The 23,801-nt window shown below is 39.1% G+C and overlaps 1 pseudogene; it reads left to right on the top strand.

Annotated features, from left to right (window-relative positions):
• Window positions 1-16,234: 16,234 nt before the first annotated feature.
• LOC111587144 (beta-crystallin B1-like) lies at window positions 16,235-23,149 on the top strand (annotated as a pseudogene).
• Window positions 23,150-23,801: the final 652 nt, after the last annotated feature.

A 23,801-nucleotide genomic window follows, 5' to 3' on the forward strand; every position in this document is an offset into this window, starting at 1 on the left:
GCTCACAGTGTCTTTTGCAAGCTCGATTTTTGTGTCTTGCATCATGAGTTCTTCAAATATTCATCTGCAAATTTGAGCACTGAGCAGAACAATCGCAACGCACCCACATCCAGACAGTGACTCTCACATTAGAGGCCAAAAAGCTGAATAAAACCCAGCCAGAGGAAAGAAGCTGAGACAGCCTGAGGTTCTTTGGTGGATTGTAAAAAGAAGAAACACATTGAAAATCTACTATATGACAATTCCAGGTGCCTTTAAATCTCCACAGACAGACTGCAAGTGTTAAATCCATTAGCAGCCCATGTCAAACCGGACAAAGAACACAAAAAGATATGCAGCTCTGCCTCTGCATCCACTGTGTCCTCAGGTTTGTTTTGGTTGTTGGCAGACAGACAGTTAAGTCCTATGAGCAAATGTTTAAGCCATGAATGCGTCTGCTGCACTCAATGCACTCCCATCGTCCTCCTTCATGTTCACATCATTTCCACTTCTAATATCCACAACCACAAAGCACATTCGATAACTGCAGCAGTCATTTAGTTTTCTCCGGTGTATTTATAGGACACAATTGAGCTTTCAAAACACGAGAAACCTGAAGAATGTGATTGGATCAAGCAGGAGTTCTTCATGTTATCCCACAGTACTGCGGCCCCGCGGAGGCTTTAACAAGCCTCAGTCAGACTGTAAATTGTACAGAACTCGTCAAGGCTGACATCCAAGGCAAACTCTCCCAGCACATGTGACGTGACAACTGATCTCCTACAACTTATGTGAACACATTGTACAGATCATATGGCGATAGATGAAGAGTCCAATCCTCAACTCCTGGTGTGTGAAAGTAAATGAAATTCAGACTTCTTTTAAAGTTGATTACAATATAAATCTCTAATTGTTGGTACTTCAGGGGGAAGGTTTCCATAGCCATTTCCACTTTGGATCACTGGATGAAATAAAGCTGTGAGCCTAACATATTACTTATGGAAGCTCTTATCGCTCCTTGTTATTTTTTATTAGCAGTTCTCATTTATACCCACCACTGACTATTGCTTTCATTCATTAAAACAGATGAGCTGGAGCCAATTAACTGTAATCTGTAACAGTTCCACTGAAACTTGAGACTGAGGCGTAGTGCACATATGCACAAGTGTTGTTTAAAACAGGGATTTTCCACACAAAAACACAATTGAAGTCCTGTCAAAAGCATGCCAAAATAACAGGTGCCAATACAATTTCACCCTCAAGCTATGTTGGTCAATCAGAAACCTGGAAAGAAAAGCTATTACTGGTTCCAGTAGGCTGCCAGCAATTTTGCATCAAGGAATGAGGTGAATTATATCTGTGGACTGATTCTGATGCATCTGCTATTCACTACAGTGGAAGAGTAACTGTAGATTTATGTGTTAGCATGATTAGCACTGTTATGGCCACATCCACTGTTACACAAAATCGCCTCATGTAAACAAAGGAGATAACAGCGCAAACTCTAATATCATGACACCAAATTCCATTTTTCCTGACCACAACACTGTGAATGGAGTACCTGTACAGACCCACCCTGGAAAGAGTTTTCCAGCGATATAGTTTTCAGTAGTCTCGCTTGGCCAGCACATTCTGCAGAACACAACAGTCTGGCTGTATCACACTATCATTCTCATATTGGGAAGTAGGGGGTGGGGGGAGATAAGTGAAGGATGCGGTTTCAGTGTTCCCTCAAAAATAGTGATGGATGGAATTATTGGGGTGGAATATTTGCATGCAGGGCGATCAGCACTGTCAATAAAATGGAAAATCTACCACAAAAACACTAGCAGAGCCGTCTAACTGCACAAACCAAATCCTCAGCAAAACCTGAAATTTCCAGTGTGGTAGGTTGCTGCTCGGAGGTTATTGGTGTTGTTTCACATTGTCAAGAAAACAGTAACACACAGATAGCAGAAGGAAGGTCAAAATGAAATGACAAATGCGCTGTAGCTTATAACTGCATTCTACATCCAGTGAGTCCGGCTTTGTTTTCAGAGACGAAAAACCAAAACATATAGTAAAAGCTGTGTTTAAAGGAATACCTGAGTGCATGGGGATAATGCCTACATCCACCTTGAACTGGCTAAATATCAAAGTTGCATTTTTGCGCAAAAATAACATCCACAGCAGACATTTATGTTTGTTTGTGCAAGCACCTCTAAAAGGCCAAAGCAGATAAATGTCCTCCTGCTGGGTATACATGGAGGATGCACTAGCAAGCCAGCCATAGAGTAGCACTGGATTAGAAATGGTGTACTATTTTTGTTTCCATTTCAGCTTCTTCCTATCCTTGAGATGATCCTCGGGAGCTTTTTTTAATCACAAATTGCGCTTGAAGAAACCCTCGAAGTTCTTGAATTTTTCCAGATTGACTGACCTTTAGGCCTCAAGGTAATGATGGACTGTCATTTCTCTTTAATAAGTTGAGCTGTTCTTGTATAATATTGATTACTATAATAGTTGCATAGGGTTGTTTGCTGTATACTAAGACTACTTCAACACTAATGCTCTCAAAAGCATGAAGGCAACAAGTTCCAGCAGTTAACAGCTGAGAAAGCTCTTGCTAATTGAAACCAAAAGTGTGCAAAGCTGTCATCAAGGCAAACAATGGCTTTTTTTTGCGGAATCATGTTTTGGTTTGTTTACTACATTCCATATGTGTTATTTGACAGTTTGGATGTCTTCAGTTTTGTTGTACACTGCAGACAAAGTGCAAAAGTCAAGAAGAACAGAGCTAAATAAGAAGGTGTGTCCAGACTGTTGACTGGTAAGAAAAAGGTTTGTGAAGATGTTGCAGACAAAACCAGCCTGCTGCCTCTGAATGTTTTTCACAGAGAGATTTAGCATAGCTCAGTTTGGGAGAGATCCAAAGCAATCCCTCAGAGGAAATGAGTGTTTTTGCAGGCTTTTTATTAGAAATTCAAAAGTAAGTGGATGATGGGAGAAAAATGGGTAAAGTGCTTTTTAACAGCTGTCCAATTAAGCTTGTTGATCCATTCATCATTCCTCGTTTTCACGAGCGCGTATCTTCCACTGCTGCAAATGAGACGGCAAAGGGTTTTAGACATTTGTCTTGAGAGTCTTGTTTGCTTTTTTCCTTCTTCTTCTTCTTGTCCATCCATTGCAATACAGGAAGTGAGTGTTTTCTGTGGGGATACATGGAATGCCCGAAGAACAGTACAAACTGCAAGTTAAAAGAATTCTCTACTTTTCAAGGAGGGGGGTCTTTGGGGCAACACTACCCCCCTGCTCAGCTGGAACGGAATGCGTCCTTTCACAAGTTGAATTGAGGGCATGCCTGGCATGGAAATAACAGAGGAAAAAGTCACAAATTCCCAGATTCTGGAGATGGGGGTGGGTGAGGAAGAGCTTAAACTGGAGCAGCTCGAGTCTTTTTTTACCCTTGAGTGAGTGGAGAAGACATCTGCGCTCCGCATACAGTTCAATGCCATGTTAGAAATGCTGTTGCTCCAGCCTTGAGCTCATTGGAGAAACACATATCAAAACTTCTGTGTTTTCTCAGAATCAACATCACTGAACTATGTATGTCTGTGTGTTACTACTTGGTGCCCTTAGACTGAAAAAAAAAAAGAAGTGGCACAATTGGAGTTGATTTTTAACAATAAACACAAAAGGTACAAAAGATGCAGATACAGTGCCATTGTCAAAGTATTTTTTACTCAATGTCCACCAGTACTCAGGAAAAATTTGAAAATCCACATTTATTGTAATCAGTCTTTGCATCCTGTCTTACTTCTCACACACAGGTTAAAAGAAGGTGTTATTTCTTTGGTGGCACTCCCTTTCCTTCTCCAGTGAAGCAAACAAGAAAACAAGATACTGGCTAAATATATCAGTAAACTGTACTTAGCCTAGTTCAGTATAGTGTTGTGCAAATGCTTAAAGCACTGAAAGTACAGTGAAGATAAAGATAGTTTTAAAATTCCATTCACTGCATAACACCAATGGATGCTTATCATGAATTTCCCAACATTAAAGTCACAGAGCAAATCACCAGGGACGCGATGAGGAGGGCTGCTTTGGTACCAAACTGATGCCAAAAATCTTAAAATATGACGTGTTTCTCTATTTTACCAACAGCACTGCAACAACAGGCCCACTGAGCATTATTAGGGTTAAATTAAGGACAACTAACAGCTAGAATGCACAAAAGTGTGTAAACAAAGTCTCTTCTAACCATCAAGAGCCAAAATATCCCATCAACTGAATGCCAAAGGCAGGTTTTTAACACAAGTTTGTCCCAAGTTGGGAGTCTATCCTTGTAACTCTCACCCTGTTTGATTCAGGAACCATGTAAACTGAAAATATATTAAAGTGCCTAAAATGTTTGCACAGTACTGTACAGTAGATTAACTCGATTAATATGTTTTGCCTGCTTTGGTAAAAGTTTTAGACAAATTAGCGTACAAGCAGGCTAGCAAAGTTGATTCTTGAGTTATTTGCTGTGTTGTGTGACAGCAATCTTTAAAACTGAATACTACAGCCTCTATTACTCTACACATTAATATTTAACATCAAGATACCATCACTAAGATTAGATCAGATCAAATTAGCTTCTTGATGTTTTACTATTATTTGGTATAATTTAACAACTAAGCGATAGATCAGAGAGCTCAGCCAGTAAAGGAGTGGGTGGATTCCATGTGTAGTGACTTTAAAAAAAACCTGTCAAAACCAAAATCAAAGCTGTGGCAGGGGCTTCAGTTGGCAGACACGACTAATGCCATGAACAGACTATAAAACATTATGTCTGATATGACGGTCACTGTGTCGCATCATGATTCTAGAGATGATTATATGAGTCATAAAGTCATGACAATCCGAGACAAATGAAAGTCTACAGCAGTCATTTTCTGCTGCCTCTGCTGGTTGTGGTGGCAGCAGAATTAAGCACAAGTCAGTCCAGACTTTCCAATCAACTGCAACTTTTGCCATTTTTTCCTGGGCTGTTCTAAGGACTTAGAATAGATCTTGAGCAGATCAGAAACCACCTCAACTTGGGGCATGAAGGAGCAGCAGATTAAGCTCCCTCTGGATGTTCAAGTTCCTTACCCTGTCTTTAAGAGTAAGCCCAGTCAGTTCAGGAAGAATCATCCTGGAGGCTTCTGTAAAAAGCAACTGGATCATCCGTGAGGCTTCCTCAGTTCTAACTGACTCTGACTGAGTCACAACTGAGTCCCAGATGCCTTGACCTCTTGGATGATGTGTGAGACACCCTCAAAAAACTAAACTAGAAGTTCAGTTTTTTTTTTCTGAAGCCCCAAGAACTACCTGCATGTCTGAGAATCTACACAGACATAGGAAGAATCACTACATACTAGTACAGAATATTTAAAATATTTGCAAGAAATAATTGGTCAGATTGCCAGTAGTACTACGAATAGTCATGCTCATCAGAGGATAAAGCCCTGATGTTGAGAAACTGCCCAATCTTCACTGCAGTTCTCGCTTAACAAAACTTAGCCTAAAGCAGGACCTTGACTTGTAACAGTATAGTTACATCATGGTAATACGATTTTGATTTAAGTAAATGATCTTCTTCCATCTCCGACAGCAGCCTCCACTGGCTGCTATGTAATATAAAAGACAAGTTTACCATATCTCAAACCCAGAAAACACTGCTAAACTTTGGCTGATCCTCAACTCTCTGTGTCTAACAGACTGTCAAGGCTTCATATTAGTTTCTAGAGCATTTTTGCACAGTACAAGGACTGCAGAGTCTGCAGAGAATGTTGTCAGTAGGCAAGAAAAAAAACTACACTGACAAATACTCCTGTCAATATAAAGAGTTAGATGTCTCCTTCTAGGTTCTATGTAGTCTGTCATTGCCAGAGGGTCTGTGTAGCATGGGAAAATGAAGCCCACGTCTGCATATCTGTGGTTTTGTACGAGTCAGCCCTGCCAGTCTGACTGTGCCACACATGGCCCTGCATGTCCCCCTCTGGAAACACTATAGGTGCATTATGTGTGGCTGATTCCAGGAAAAACTGTTTTCTTTTTTTAACTCCAAGACAACAAAACATGGTGATAAATATAGCCACAGAACTTTTCTTTATAAAAAAAAACCTCGGTATTCAGTAACATGGAGCTTTACCAATGAGGTCATACTGACAGTCCAGATCATGAGATCACTGAGTCTGTTTTCTATTCATAGTTTGACTCAAGAAACTTCAATCACGTGCTGTCTTAAATCGCACGGCAACACGTAGGAGGAAACTTGAATATTACCTCTGTAATTACCAAGGAAGTTTTCCTCTACAAATAGACAAATGTAGGCATAATCATAGTACGACATCCTCCTTTCCAACCACTGTGTTTGGCTAGTTTTTCTGCCACATACACAGTTGGCACACATTTACAATTTGCAAGTCAGCAAACAATCAGATCTTGGCTGGAAAGTGATTCCAGGTTTGGAAATGATACGGAAGGAAAAATATATTTCAGAACAGCTGGAAGGAAATGAAAAGATACTTAAGCACAAGTAAAATAATATAATTAAGCAGATGTAGTGTTTCCTGGTTCAACTTGAGCAAATTTGTCCTGGTAACGGAGAAAGTGCACCATGTAAGAAGAATCTCTGCAACGTGAGGTGCACCAGGACTTGTGGTGGACATTTCCCGCACACTCAGCACCTCAGCTGAATAGCTGTTGCTCCTGCTCTTTGCACAGCCTATTAAAAGCTGCTGGTGCATATCTGCTTCACATCAGGAAGTGGGGATGTAATTACGGTTACCAAGTAAAGGATGAGGAACAGCAAAGGAGCGCAACAGTTTGTTTTTTTCCACTGCCACCCCTCCTGTGCCAGCATAGAACTGCTGGGTTGCTAGTTCTTGCCACCAAAATACTCGGCATTTTCTACACTATACTCACTGTGAAGAGCTTCATCATTCCAGCTTTAAACTGTAATCTTTCCTTAGCAAATGTGGAGCTAATCAAATTTGCATGACTTCATTCTCCTGGCAGATTTCAGCCATGCTACCTAAACTGCAAAACATCGTACAGGAATTTAGCTGAACCAACAAAATTTTTCTTGTTTCTCTTTCTCAGACCCCTTCAAAATCAAGAAAAATTTGAATGTTGACCTTGTCAACATGTCCATATGGTGTTTTTTATATGCTGAAAGACACATCATGAGCAAAATTATCAGTCATCATCATTGCTGAGCAATTTTTTTTAGACTCAGTTTCAGAGGTGGGTAGAGTAGCCAAAAATTGTACTCAAGTAAGAGTAACGTTACTTCAAAATAATATCACTCAAGTAGAATTTAAATTAATCAAGTAAGAGTAAAAAAGTATTTAGTGAAAAGACTACTCAAGTACCGAGTAACTGTTTGATTGTAATGTCCGATTTATTTTTTAGAAATTACGTGATCAGACAGACAAAAATGTAAAATAATGTGCAAAAGTATTTCCAAATAATAAAATAATAAAAAAAGCAAAAATAAATAACATCTTTACAAAATGACAAGTTAAGGCGCAAGAAACACAAATTTCCAGATCTGTTTTTCACAACATAAAGTTCTTGAAACAAATACCTGTAGTACCGTTTTTATATATGAACAGTGCAATCTACTTCCATTAACAAGATATGCTGTATTTCACTTCCCTCCAAATGGCACAGGCTCAGTAGATAGAAAATAACATTACAACTAGGGCTGGACCCAAATATCCGAATATTTGGTCGTTGTGGTGGTATCTGAATATTAATTTAGAGATCCGACTATACATGTATTAAAAATGAGAGTGTCCATTGCCAATGTTGGGACCCAAAGATTTCCATGTCAGGCAAGAGAATCCTTTTGCCAACAAACTGAAAGTCTCAACTGGGAGATAGTCCATGAGTAGTTTCCAGACTCTCAGGAATGACCGTTCATCAGAGCACTGATCCTCTCGTGAGGAAGTACATTGAATATCTCCTTGTACCACAAGGTAACAGTGGGAGGGGTACCTTGGATCCATTTTAACAGAGCACGTTGTCTTGCCAACGGCAGTAATTTATTCAACAGTTTAAATTTAAGAGAGGGAAGTGACATGTCCTCAGAAGGCAGGCTGAGTAGGAAGAGTCCAGGATCCTTTTGAAGCCTGACTTGGAAAATGCCACTAAGCTCTTTAGCTATATGAGACCAAAATCGGAAAATGTCATTGTGATTGTTAATAATATTAACTTACTGATTCAACTTAACAGTTTATTAAACTTACTTTCCCATGTTTACTCACATGATGTAGTTTCAGTCTCTTGATTTTTAACTTGTAATTACTAGTAGGATCATTGCTGCTTCCAATCCAGTATCACCTTTCTGCTGTTTATACTGGGTGTATTAAGCACAGTTCTTTGACACTGGAGACCAGTTTTGGAGTTTGGAGTTTTTGGAGTTTTGAAGGAGGCTAATAACAGAGAGATACAGGGGGATATTTGACCCAGTGATCTGGCATTCTGCCTTGCAATACTACACTGTTGACTAGCTGCTGCAGTAGTCTGAATGGTGATTACTGAATAGTGGTTTACAGTATTTGGCATTACAGATTAAGTAGTTAAAAAATAACAGACTCAAAAACATCTTCACTTGATGGCACGAATACCACTCACTACCATTAACTGATATTGTATTCAGATTTCAGAAGTAAACTCACAGCATTTGACCGTCAAGATGCTGATTTTGATGCATCACAAGTATGAAATCCTTCTCTTAAGCTAACAAAGTGTCTGTTAATACTAATAAATATATACCAACTAGCCCCAAAATAAAGTCAATGATAGATGATTGATCATTTCAGTACAAAACTAAGAAATGCCAGGAAGTATGGCATTCAGGTGGATGTTACATTAACATCTATATGAACTAAATGTTATACTAGAACCGTAATCAAAATCAGAAGTGTGGATGTGTGTAACCTTTCAACATTAGCAACATTAGTGTTTAACGTTAACTCCCCCCCCCTTTTTTAATTAATCATGGCTCTCAAAATTATAGACAAAAGTATAAATCTAAAGCAGTTCAACAATGCATTAAAAAGAATCTACATAAAAATTAACTACAAGGGAACTACTAGTTGCTATTACAGTAACTATCTGCAAGAGACAAAGCGTTCTGGGATGAAAACCTGCATTTTTTAACCAAGTCTTATGTATTACTGGTACTCATCTGGCATTTTCAAAAAAGCAAGAGGCTGGAAAATCGATGGAGCATTCAGAGAGGTTTGTGGGATGCTCTGGGTCAGCAGAGGTGAGTATCTACTGATGGTATTTCATGGAGGAACAAACCAGCCACAGTGTGTTGCTGGAACAAGTCGGATTTGGCTGCAACTCACAAATTACAGGACTTAAAGGATGTTCTGCTAAGGTCTTGATGCCTGATGCCACATGACGCCTTCAAATAATGCCTTGGTGAGGAACAAGCATCATATCTGACAGGAGTGGACAGAAAATATTGGCTCATGAACGTAAATCGAACCTCCTTGAAAGGATTCTTCCAGTTTGGCAACATGGATGTGTACAGCAAATTCCAAAAAAACCTTTTTGCACAGGTTTAAGAATCATCCTACGTAGACCATACATACCCACATCACTTGTGATGGCTTTTGACTTCAACAGACCACCAACTAATAGGCTTCTTCACTACAAGAACAAAAACCTTGACAATGTCATGAAAGATGGCAGTGGTGAACATGCATTCCTTTGTACATGTATGTGTATGCATGCTTGTGTGCATATGCATAGACATACAAACAATAGCTCCAGTGTAATGAGCTGCACCAGCTGACGGAGGCTTATCTTTATCCATGAGTTGAGCCCACTGATGGTTCTTATGGGACAGACTGTTCACTTTCTTTTACATGACTGTAGTCCATGCCACCACTGAAAGAAGAAATAATGCTCTGCTGCTGCATTGAATTTTGGGTAATTCAATGTAGCAATATCCTGTAATTGACACTTTGGTGGAAATTACACACTTTAGGAGTAACTACACCCTCAAGTTCTGCAAGAACCAAGTTTTCATCATATTTAAGAAAATGAAACAGAGGAGTAAGGAAGCAAGTGTGCGACGTGGCGGGTCAAAGATACACAAGTACACAAATACTTTACTTATATAAAAGTACCAACACACGAACGAATGTACCTACGTACGTATATATGTACATACATACATACACACATACATAATTATTACAGTTAATTTCATTGCTTCACGCATGTAAATATCCTTCATTAAACATTAAAAGGCCAAAAAATTCCCACAATCTCATGTAATATTAAGGTTTGAAATTTTCAATTATAAAATGCTACTATATGTCTAAATTCTCCATAATTTTTAGGATATAAAATTATTTCTGTTCTTACTCTTACAATTTAAACTGTGACTTTCTATGTAATATTACACCTCTTAATTCAAAATACTCAAATTCTTGACCAGTACCTTTGTGGCAGCTAAAACTTGTTAGTTCATGAAAACTCAGGATAGATGTTGTTTAATGGACATGACTTTGCTGCATTTTTGTCTTGTTTTAACTTGTATAATCGCTACACAAAGTTTTAAGCATTATGCAATCATTTCAAATTTTAAGCTGCAGTGACTGCCGTGCAAAAGTTGCATGAGCCTGGTTTCCCTGAAAATGTAGCGCAACTTATAACTAATGTTTGAGAAAATCGACCAAAAAAAAATAAATTACGACCTGATCTAAGCAAGGCAATGTATCCTTTCAATGAGCTAGATTTCTACCCTTAAAAAAAAGACATTTTAACAGAGAAATCAGTAAACTCAAATTACGCCTCATTCCATCTACTGCCATTACGAGTTTGTCAAGATAAACAGCTGGTGAGGCAAATTCTCCAGTCAGCTGCCATTAAAACACCACAGAAGAAGGCGCAACGAGAGAAGGAACTTGAAGCAGCGCCAGTCAAACCCCACTGCTGCCAGATATCCATCCATTTGGCAAAGCTTGTATGTGATTAGTGGGGCTCGATGGGAATTTGTAGGGGTTTTATTTGAGAGGGGAAATTAGGGAGAATGTCCGCAAAACATTAAATTATACAATCTCTATTCTGATCACAGAATTCTGGGAAGTAGGTACTGCCAGCATCTCTTCCATTTACTCTGTACATAAAGAGAAATATGCATTTTAATGGAAGAGACACAACCAGAAAACCCCTTGTTATTTTTCTAGTTTATATATAGATATATAAATGTAATCAGCTCCACAGTGAAGCCAGTTATTGCTGTTCTGTTTAGTTAAAAAAGCAAACTAAACGTTGCTTTCGATGTTCTCTCACACTTGCAACACGTGCTGACCTGTGACATCATAGTGCAACTCTTCCCCCTGACCTCTGCAGGGTCAATCTGCATTCACGGCACAATGTGACTGTCAACACTCATTCCCCGGCCTGACGGGGAGAAGCGCCACATAATCAGCGCCGTCGTCACCCAGCGATGCCATTATGAACGGCTGGTTGAGCTTCTATGGCTGCCACTGCTGCACTGTGACCTCTGCAAGCGCCAGGCAAAGAGAAAGCGCTGAACATGTCATGCTGCAACCCATTTGTTCTGCTGCAGAGTTGTTCCACTGCACCTTCACATCACGGTCTGAGAGAAAAACTTAGTTTGACATGTGTGATGTGAAGAAACCAACATCAGGGATTCATGTTTCTTGCAGATAAAGCAGTCTTGGAGTAGAAACATGAGTGTAGCATCTTATTCAAAGGTGCAGGCTGAAGTGCTCAAACTGAAAATGAGCATTAAAATTTCAACAGTGCACCGAATAGTCGTCTTCTTGTGCAGGGGAGTCATTTTGCAGTCGGAATTTAGCCTCAGCTGACGCACAAAGTTAATAATGGTGTCTGCTCGCATGCTGGAACTCCCTTTTCTACAGACTCCACAGCGTTATATCAGGATTGTAATTTATCTCTCCGAGTACATGCCTTGAGCAAAAGCCATCAGTTAAAGCTCAATTAATCAATGCAGTAATCTGGAACACATTGGGACAAATCCCTTATGTTTTAAAGGGAGTACGTGTAGGTCAAAAAATGTGCTATTTCGCAGTCTTGTTATCCTATCATTTAAAATGCTAACTGACCACTATGACATCAGTCGCTCCTAAATGTCAAGTTAAGTTACAGCTTTTTAGGCAGAAAATCTGGACGAAAACCCCACAATTAAAGCTGCCAATTTTCTAACTTGTACACACAAACCAACTTCTGCCTTTATTTATTTGTATTTATTGAAAACACAGCAGTCAGTAGAACCTGCAAATAAAGGTCCTGATAATGCAGACTGGGCAGTTAAAATGGAAACAGGACGGCTGAGGGACTCATTTTAGGGCTTAACCTTAAATTGCTACTTCAGCTCCTGTTAGAGTATTTGTACTTCAGCTTAACTTCAGACTTGAGCATTTCTATTTCAACTGGTATCGGGAAATCTTTCATCACTGAAATTGTAAATAAACTGGCACAAATGTCCACTTCGACTGATCTTTTCCATCTGTTTTTCATCACTTCAGTTCCTTTCAGCCTCAACTGAGACTTCATCTGCCATGAAAACTCCACTAAACTGTCATTTTAGCATCTGCACAATTATTTTATGTGCCCCCTGTTCATGGCTCAGTGCTTCAACTTCAGGTAAAGTACACATCATCCAGTAATATCAACAACTTCAGCTTATAATGTCATACAAACTCTTTTAGCAGCAAGCATGCATACTTTTTCTTCAGAAAACCTTCATATTTCCCTTTAAACACGGGTCATACATTAGTGGAAGCTATAAAAGAGCCTAATAATGTAGTCTCAGTATGTCAGAATGGAAACAGTGTGGCTGAACCAAAGACCTAAAAATCCACCGACCTCATTATCTTCTAGTTTTAGGTAGTTTGACAGTGCAACAGTACAGGAAGAGTTGGGTTTCCATCCAAATGAAACAGGGACTGATTTTTGGAGAAAAGCAGTAAAAGATCATGTGAATATTAGGATTTGTAGAGGAGAATACAACAGGCTGACATAATTGAAAGAGTTCCAGTGAAACCTCAAACGTTATATCCGTCATCTGCTGTCATGTTTGAGTTTGTACCAATTTATTGGCCTGAACCAAGTATAAAAAGCAGTATTTAAAGATTTTTTTGTGAATTTCTGCACTTCTATCAGGTGTTTTTTTTTTAAATGCACGAATAGAAAATATGTACAAAAACGTGGCTGAAGACTCATCTATAAAAAAAAAACTTACATCAAAATGTCAAAGAACTATCTAATAACCATTTTAGTGGCAGGACTTGCCTGAGAATAGTCTCAACTGCTTTATAATAAAATCAGAGGTTTAATTACAGAGAAGCTGTGCTCAGATTCATTATTTTAAAGTACAAATACTACACTAGAGTTTCCCAAGTAAAGGTGCTGCATTGAAAGTAAAAGCACTAAGTATAAAAATTTCAATAAATGTGCTAAACACATAACAGATGCTGCACTGTTGGATTATTAGTACAGCTGATGCATTCATGTGTAAGAAGCATTTTATTATTAGTGCTTGCAAACTAATTTGCACAGCACTTCCTCTAATAATAATTTGCATTACTTACTTATCTGCTGATTATTCTTCTGATGTAACAATTGATTGTTTGGTGTGGAAAAATGTTGAAAATAGTGAGAAATGCCAACACAATTACACAGAGCTCAAAGTGACGCCTTCACAAAGCTCATTTTATCCAGCCTACAGTCCACATTTTTGAACATTAATTAAAATTCTGAACATAATTAAAAGGATAAGCAGCATATCATTAAAGTGAGAGCCCGAACCCATGAAATGTCCCAGGCTTTCTTACATGAAAAAAATGACGTTATAATCTCTCTGTATCAGCTGAACTCGTGCAAACTAGTTGACAAATACAGTATGGCGGGCTAAAAGGTACATTTGCTTCTGAACTGCAGAGGAGCAAAAATAAAAGAAGAGAAATAAACCTAAATAAAATGCAAGTACCTCAAATTTGTACTTTAGAAAGGTACACGAATATATGTACATTCCACCAGATACCTTAAATATACAATAAAAACACCTTTACATTTGCGACTGAGTGTAGACTTTCATTTGTAGTTGAAACAATTCTGAAAGTCTACAAAGGGCCATTCGGAAGAAGTGCTTTCACTGCATCTGAGTTCCTTTTTTGCACAGCTTGATGAGCAGTCAGAGCACTCGGAAACGTCTCTCAATAACAGAACTGCTCAGATCTCAGCTCTCCTTCCTTTTAAACTATTAATAGCCACAGACACATGCAAACAAGCATGAACACAAAAACTCATTTCTGCTTTGGAGAGTTTAAAGGATGTTTCCTTCTGATCAGTCAAGTTAACCGTTGGAGATGGAGCACACTTTGCTGATTTGTAGCATAAAGGACAGCACTTAGAGTACTGAGGCTGACCCGGCAGATCTCCTGCTGTGTGCAGCGTAATGAGTAGCAATTATTCTGTATGTCAACTTAACATCGGGCCTGTGACCACTGCTGCACTGTGACGCTGTATCCTGAGAAAGCAGCATGTGAGCTTCTTATCAGAGCTCAGTTAATCAGTGAGCAGATCCTGGATCAACATGCAGCTCAACCTTTTTGGCTCATGGCCTAAAAACAGTTGCTTGAGAATGCAAACAGTAGACTACGAGTGAACCTACCTTTATTTTGGATTTGTTTCACATTCAGCACAAAATGTTCCAAACTGAAATATCAGCTTAACAATTTGAGTGAAATGCTAAATTTCTGAAAAATGTACACAAATTTCAAAATATCTTGCTTGAAAGACACCACACAACCTGCATGGGTGCCAAAAAAACTCATTTTATTCCAGCATAAATATTTGGCCATAACCTCCCTTCAATGTATATTTCAGAATTATTTGGCAGTTCAACAGCATTGTCCCTATTATAAGAATTTTACTACTTATAATGCCATTTTTACTCGTCATTTTTGTTCAGTGTGTATATCTGTGCAGGATTTCTCACAGGAAAGAAATTAGGATGAAATCCATTGTAAACCTTTGACCTTCTGCAACTTTATTATGCAATTTTGTGCATAACTGTAAAATACTCTTTAAAAAAAAAAAGCTTATCTCACACTGAATGAGCACATTTAGATGCTTTGTCAAACTGACATTAGTACTGAGTTTGGTTGTAAAGAGGCCACACAGAAAATAATCACTTGTAATAACAGAATTTTTATCAGGACCACATGCTTGAATGTCTGCTTCCTTCATTCCTCCGATACGTTTTTGTAAAATAAATCTCATAAATGAACATACAGTACTCAGTCTCGCCCCACACTGGAATGTAGAACGAGTAGATTTAATACACATCCACCCCAGCAGGGAAGTACTATGTCAGGATGATCTGAGCAGCAGGTCAGGACTCTGTGTGGGCTAAATTAATCCATTTCAACTGACATGACTTCAATTAAAGCTGTATTTGGAATATGGATCAAATGAATGTGTGCTTTACAAAAGGTGCTGCTCATATTCAACACTCCATAGACCACTTTCACGCTACAGTCTTTCAGCTCATTTATTTTGGTTTTCTCTTATCAACTTCTTCTTGCCAGAAATGAGAGCCTTCTGTTTGGGGCTATATATATATATATATATATATATATATGTACACAAATGTACACAACCTGGACAGTAGAAAACTTAGCAGTTAGCTGTTGACTATAATCTCATTTTTATCAGCTATAGAATTAAAAATGTTTCTAAGGAGTAAACCCTAGACTGTTGGGTGAGTAAATGGACGAGATAATTTTTTTCCTAATTATGTTTATGTTAATATAACAACATTTTTTAAAAAGAAATGTTGTTAGTTCTGAACAATATGTTTAGTATCAATGTATGGAAATAGCCAAATATGTTATTTAACAACGTTTTGCCAGTATATTAACAGACAACATAATCTGAATTAAGTTTTCTTAAAAATGATTGCAATTTAGTTAGAAACACAGATCTAAGGAAACAGGGTTGGACTTTCATAAGGTGATAAAAGTGTCTAATACTTCATATCTCAATCTTGGTTGACTGTGGAACACCTGTGACTACTGGTAGAATAATGAACACACACACATTTACTGAGGTTGTAGGTTGGAGACAATCCTCAGTGCTCTATGGGATTCCATGGTATGTTGCTGGGTCAGGCAGTTTTCACAAAGGGGCCCCCTGCTTGTCAGGTATAAAAAGGAGGGTCTCCAGCAGGTAGGCAAGCAGTTCAGCTCCAAGAGCAGCAGCAGCAGCAACAGCAACATCACCTCCAGTGACAACACCTGGCAAAGATGAGCTCCAGTGGCATGAACATGATGAGCAAGATCATCTTCTACGAGGAGAGGAACTTCCAGGGTCGCTCCTATGAGTGCATGAGCGACTGCGCCGACATGTCCTCCTACCTGAGCCGCTGCCACTCCTGCAGGGTGGAGAGGGGCTGCTTCATGGTCTACGACCGCACCAACTTCATGGGAAACCAGTACTTCATGAGGAGGGGCGAGTACGCCGACTACATGAGCATGATGGGCATGAGCGACTGCATCAGGTCCTGCCGCATGATCCCCATGCACAGAGGCTCCTTCAGGATGAGGATCTATGAGAGGGAGAACTTCCAGGGCCAGATGCATGAGCTGATGGAGGACTGCGACAACATTATGGACCGCTACGGCATGTCCAACTGCATGTCCTGCAACGTGATGGAGGGCCAGTGGCTGATGTATGAGCAGCCCCACTTCAGAGGAAGGATGATGTACATGAGGCCCGGAGAGTACAGGAGCCTGATGAGCATGGGCATGAGCAACATGAGCGGCATGAGGGTCATGAGCATGAGGCGCATCATGGATTCCTGCTACTAGATGACAAGTCCTGGTGATGGTGCAGCAATTAGTTTCCAAACTAATTCGAGAAAATCAGTGACTGAATATATCCAGCAATGTACAATGAATCCTGATTGCTGCAAATGGAAGAAAAAGCTTCTTCCAAAACCACTGAACTGCAAATACTACTCATAAAAAGTATCACAAGGAAACTCAAATAAAATATTTCTAAAACAATATTTCTTTATTCTTGTTGCTTTCTTCTAGAATGACTTTCTTTCCTCTCCTATTAATTTGCAAAGGTACCTAGTCTATATTCTGATACCCAAAGTGTGGTGCCTTTATGGTACCAATTAGCACTGTTATTGAAAATTGGAGTCTTTTAATTTGATACCTCATTTATTGGTAGTTATGTAGACAATCTTGTCAGTGAATTAATGGCAGTCCAAAAGCAACCTGTGTTTTAGACTGTTTTGGACTATTGACAAATACATCGGCTCTTGGCTCCAGTACGTTGCAGGTTGGGTCTTTTGGGGGAGTTTTTATGGATGATTTTTGTCATCTAATCTTGCTCATTCAATGGTACGCATTCTCAAGAATTCAACTTAGTAAATATTGTACCTGTAAAGTGCAATTTAAAGCAAACCCTAATAGAAGCTAAGTCAATAAAGTTATCAACATGTACCTCCAGTCACTGTGAAGTGCTAATCAAAGGTGATTAGGTTGCTGTCCATAGAGAGGAACAAAGTTCCGTAAACCAGTTATCCAAATGTTGTGTAAATGAACGGCAGTTTAATAATGCTATGACAGTGTCAGGGTTGGACTTTTATCAGGTGATAAAACTGTCTAATACTTCACATCTCCATCCTGGTTGACTGTGAAACACCTGCACGTTACAATAATGTACTGCAGTTCACAAAGTTTCATCGGAAGTAACTTCTTTATCAACCCCTGGGGCCAGCAAACAGGCCTCGCTACGCTGTCATAAATTTAAGAGAAAATCAACTTGTGTGTTTTTTTTTGTACAATTCAGTCACTTAAATTGGGTTTACACTTCCTTGTGGACAACACAAAGACAACTGTAGACACCATGGTTGTCTTAAAATGTACTAGTTTCTAGTTTGGTCGGAGGACACATTCCATAAATGTGCACTATACTGCCCTTGCAACATAGCAGACTTGCGGACTGTACATGTGGACTTCTGTAGACGGTTCCGCTTTGACTCTCACAATGTGTACACGCATATGACAAAATTTCAATCACCTGGGCTCTAACAGACTGATGCATATTGGCAGATATGGACAGTACAACACTGGTAGTAGATTCATTAGATTAGATGACTAAGGTTGGACAGTACTGTCCAACCATGCAATACCGAATTCATGATTAAATGTCAGCTGCACTGCAGTGCACCAATTAATGCATTTCTAGCCCTATATCCCCTGTGCAAGGGCACAGAATATGTTATTTAAGAGGCCATTATAGCATTGAAAAATGGTATAATTGTGGCTACAAGTAGCTAACAGTAAATGCAAAAATTTACAGCAAACATCACATTTTGAAGGATGTTCTGGTGTTATTTAGTGATAAAATTATTGAAATAAGTATTTGAAAAGCTCAAATGCAGTGTAAAAGTAGCAAAGGTGGAGTAAAGTCATAAAGTCAGTGAAATTTTTTCTAACTTTGGCTGACATTAGTTGCCACAAACCAATGGCTTGAGCAGTTCTGGCTCAGCAGCAAAACCCCTGAATGTATTGAAAACTAAGCAAGAGGGCGTTTTACTGCTCTTGAATTAAAGTTTTCATTGTAAGAGAAGGAATGTGTTTTTTGTTCTTTTTTTTGTTCAAAAGTTACATGGTCTCAGGTCAACCTACACACACACACTGTAATATAATCTCAGGATCTCATAATTCACTTCTTTTTCTCACTTCTGTTTTCCTGGACTTTGTAAACACAGGAACAGGCAGCTTAAATATGCTTCAAATTAGGTCATTAAACCTAGTCATTCAAATTACACAGTATTTTGAACTACTCTTACATCTACAAATTGTCAAGTTTGATTGTTGTTTTCCTTTTCTGTGTCTTATTAGATGCAAATTTCACCTTATTCAAATGTTAAAAAGGTGTAAATGGATTTTGAAGTAAATAATCAAGGTATTCTGTTCTTTCTCCATTCTAATTCTACATCCATTCACTTTGCATCCGTTGGCATTAGGAGTCCAGGCACATTCCCCAAAGCAAAAACACAGGAATTCCTCGGCTGCTCCGAGTTCAATCTCCTCCACGCCCTGGACTTTCTGTGGACAAACACCACAGCAGAATACGAGTGCTGTGTGCTGACATTTGCCGTTTGCTCACCCTGAAACAGCAGCCATAGGTGCCATAACTCAGTTTAACTGCCATGCTGAATTTAATGGAGTGGCCCCACTGCAAACTGATGCTGGCAGTATGATAACAACCAGTGTTATGGTTCAGTCAGCTGATTGCAACATCCCCTATTTCTCCATACAGCCGGGCCGCTGAGCTTCAGGGGCTTTAGGGAGTCTTTATCTCCACTAAAACATTTTTTGAAAAAACACAATCAGCCTCATTTGAAGCCAAGTCCTGTATGACCGAGGGTGTAAACGCTTTCATCTTCGCTGTCATGGCTGAGGAAGGAAAACATCCAAACCGCAAAGCTAAAGAGAAATAAAACAGAGTGGTATGCTGAGTGAAGCAACACTGGAACCAACAAGAAGTGAAAGTGAGATGGTCACAGTTTACATGAAACTGCTGTCTGTTTCAGTCGCCCACAACTTCTTCTGTGTTAATGTCAGGCTGTTTCAACTGTGTACATTCCTAGTTGAGTTTATTATCTTTATTTCTAGCTCCTTCATATTTTGCGTTGGTTTTAGGATTTTGCTATAATCACCTTTGAGGCTTGACTCAGTCTGTCAAATGTCAGATCTTTCCAACTCCTATAAGCCACAGAATCCTAAAATCCTCTCTGTCCTGAAGTCTGACAATGACATAATCTTTCATGGTGAAATGTTTAAAATGCAGTGAATTCATAAAAATAAACATAAACATTAGAGACAATGTCTACAACTATTGTAATATCATATACAGATAGTTATTTATGTATAACTTGAACAGTTCTATTACAATAGTGTTGTAGTTGACTCTTTTGCTTCAACTCATACATATTATGATACCTATTTAGAAATCAATCATTATTTATACAAAACTGCACATGCTGATTTTTAAGGTTTCAAATCAAACTGTAACATTTAATAAAAAGTGGATGCATGGTACAGATAAGGTACATAAACCGATCAGCCACAACATTAAAACCAATGACAGACGAGATGAATAACATTGACCATCTTAGTGCAATCTCATCTGTCAAGGAGGTAGGATATATTAGGCACTAAGGACCCAGTCAGTTGTTAAAGTTGATGTGTAGGAAGCAGGAAAACTAGGCATTGTAAGGATCTGAGCGACTTTGACAAGGGCCAAATTGCGATGTCTAGATGACTGGGTCAGACTATCTATAAAATTGCATCCTTTTCTCACACCTATGCAAATATCTGAACCATTTAAGCATGTAGGAAACTCTCTACAACTTGAAATCTCAGCATTATTTAACTTTTTTTCTCCACATACTATAATTACTTTGTGAACCTCACTGTGAGGTTCACATTATTTCAGTTTTGGTGTTCATTTAGCCGTTAATATAAGATACCTACTTTTTGTTTCATTTTCAGGGACTGTGCAAAGAAACGTTAATCTCATAGGAGCAGAGATGCATTATACCAGATTTAGCTACAAGCTAATTTTCATCTGCTGTCCCTTGGCACGTAGGCATAGCATTAAATATAGCATACAAATGTAATTCAGGGTACTAAATGCAGGTAAGACATGAAGATAAGATCAAATATACATGCATAGCCTCACAACCCCAGTCTCATCTTACAGCACATATACACCATCACACACTCACACACAGCACAACGTAAATACTTCCACATTCAACACCCAGATTGTCCCATCAGTATATCAACATAATGAAAATAATACAATAATCAGGATGATATAGGGATAAAGATGCTACAACTGTCTGATTAACACTGACAACACTGGTTTGTTAAAATTCATATTTTAGTTCAAGTTTTTATTGAGCAGCTTGTTCCATTCCTTAGTGGCTGTAAATGAAAAGGCAGACTGTGCAAAAGCAGAGTTGCTTTTATGAACTTCACACTGCATCAATTAACCTTGTAGATCTGGTCATCTGTTCTGAACAGAGCTGTACAAATCTTTTCATTTGTGGAGGTGGAGTATATGCAGGTGAAAAGGTGGAAAGTCGTGTTACTTTGGCATCCTAGACCAAGAAAAAAATATAGGATTACAATCTTTTATAATGAAAGGTTGAAATTGTATTTTACATGCACAGCTAAGGTGAACTTGATTCCAACAAATGCTAACACAGACTTTTAATGTAGATGTGTTACGAACAAGGACTGAAGCACGAATTGAGATGTCAGTATTTCCAATCAATTCCAGAAAAAATCTACTTATTCACCAGAGGAAAAAAAAACTTTGAAGTTTTAGCTAAAGTCCACCTGTTTGCTAACAAGCTCACAACTATAGCCTTTTAGAAACTTTTGAAAAAGTAAGTTGAAAACAACATACAAGCACTTGGACATAAAACTAAACATGCTGGACAACAGGGGATCCCATAATTCTGCGTGGTTGTGCAATGTAACTCCCCCCATTGTTATTTTAAGAGGATTTTTTTGATACCGTTGTTCCAGTTTACAGCAAAAAAGATCAGCAAATTACAAGATAATTTAAAGATTAGTACCACACAGTTCTGTTTTTAAAAGCCGGTTTCATTTATGGTGAAAACTCAGGAAAGGAAAGTGACATTTTCCTTGGAAGCAATCGTATTAAAATGAAACAAAAATGTTTCAACCCTACTACTGACCTGCTGTGGTCACTTAATTACTATGAAGGCCCAGGAAAACATTATTCCTTTGTAACATCAGTCACAGTCATAACTGAATTACATGAGCAGGGAGATTTTAAGTGAGACTACAGTGAAATATTCCATTAAAGCTTTAGTGTGTTTGAAGTCGAGCCAGTCAAGATATGGCAGCATAATGCAAAATACTGCTTTGCTGACAATATTAATGATCTAGCAATCTGCTAAGAATGAGAGAACAAAAAAGCAAAATTGCACTATTGTGACAGCGTGAGGCTTTGCAGGTGTTACAAAGGTGCTATTGTTTCCTGTTAACACTTTCAAAAAGGTTTTGTCTGACAGCATTTGAAGTGAAATCGCCTTTCTAAGGTCCTTTGAGGGAAAAGCCGTAAATGGAGACAATCCTCAGTGCTCTATGGGATTCCATGGTATGTTGCTGGGTCAGGCAGTTTTCACAAAGGGGCCCCCTGCTTGTCAGGTATAAAAAGGAGGGTCTCCAGCAGGTAGGCAAGCAGTTCAGCTCCAAGAGCAGCAGCAGCAGCAACAGCAACATCACCTCCAGTGACAACACCTGGCAAAGATGAGCTCCAGTGGCATGAACATGATGAGCAAGATCATCTTCTACGAGGAGAGGAACTTCCAGGGTCGCTCCTATGAGTGCATGAGCGACTGCGCCGACATGTCCTCCTACCTGAGCCGCTGCCACTCCTGCAGGGTGGAGAGGGGCTGCTTCATGGTCTACGACCGCACCAACTTCATGGGAAACCAGTACTTCATGAGGAGGGGCGAGTACGCCGACTACATGAGCATGATGGGCATGAGCGACTGCATCAGGTCCTGCCGCATGATCCCCATGCACAGAGGCTCCTTCAGGATGAGGATCTACGAGAGGGAGAACTTCCAGGGCCAGATGCATGAGCTGATGGAGGACTGCGACAACATCATGGACCGCTACGGCATGTCCAACTGCATGTCCTGCAACGTGATGGAGGGCCAGTGGCTGATGTATGAGCAGCCCCACTTCAGAGGAAGGATGATGTACATGAGGCCCGGAGAGTACAGGAGCCTGATGAGCATGGGCATGAGCAACATGAGCGGCATGAGGGTCATGAGCATGAGGCGCATCATGGATTCCTGCTACTAGATGACAAGTCCTGGTGATGGTGCAGCAATTAGTTTCCAAACTAATTCGAGAAAATCAGTGACTGAATATATCCAGCAATGTACAATGAATCCTGATTGCTGCAAATGGAAGAAAAAGCTTCTTCCAAAACCACTGAACTGCAAATACTACTCATAAAAAGTATCACAAGGAAACTCAAATAAAATATTTCTAAAACAATATTTCTTTATTCTTGTTGCTTTCTTCTAGAATGACTTTCTTTCCTCTCCCATTTATTTCCAAAGATACCTAGTCTACTTTCAGATACACCAAATTAGGTACCTTTATGGTACCAATAAGCACTGGTATGATAGTGAAAATGGTGTCTTTTTAATTTGATACCTCATTTATTTCTAGTTATGTAGACAATCTTGTCAGTGAACTGGTGGCTGTCCAAAAAAAACCAACCTCATTTTTAGACATTTTGGACGATTTACAAATACATCGGTTCTTGGCGATGGGATTCAGTCCGTCACTGGTTGGGTTTTTAGGGGGAAATTTTTGGGGCATTTTTTGTGATCTTATTCTGCTCATTTAATGATAAGCCTCCTCGAGAATTAAACTTTACAAATAATTAACCCGTAAAGTGCGATTCAAAGCATCCACTAATAGGAACTAAGATATGTAAGTTAGCAACACGTAGCTACAGTCTCTGTGAAATGCATGCCAACAAATGTGATGAAGTTGCTGTCATCAGCCACAAATTAAGCCAATAAGATCAATTTTCAGTTTGTTATCTAAATGTGTACTGGTTGGCTGCCCCAGAAAAGGAAATAAAGGCCAGTTCATGCAATATGATGGCCTCTGTGCCTCTCCTCATCACTGAAGAGTTAA

This window comes from Amphiprion ocellaris, chromosome 12 (genome assembly GCF_022539595.1).
Source record: "Amphiprion ocellaris isolate individual 3 ecotype Okinawa chromosome 12, ASM2253959v1, whole genome shotgun sequence".
In the NCBI taxonomy this organism is placed as follows: Eukaryota; Metazoa; Chordata; class Actinopteri; family Pomacentridae; genus Amphiprion; species Amphiprion ocellaris.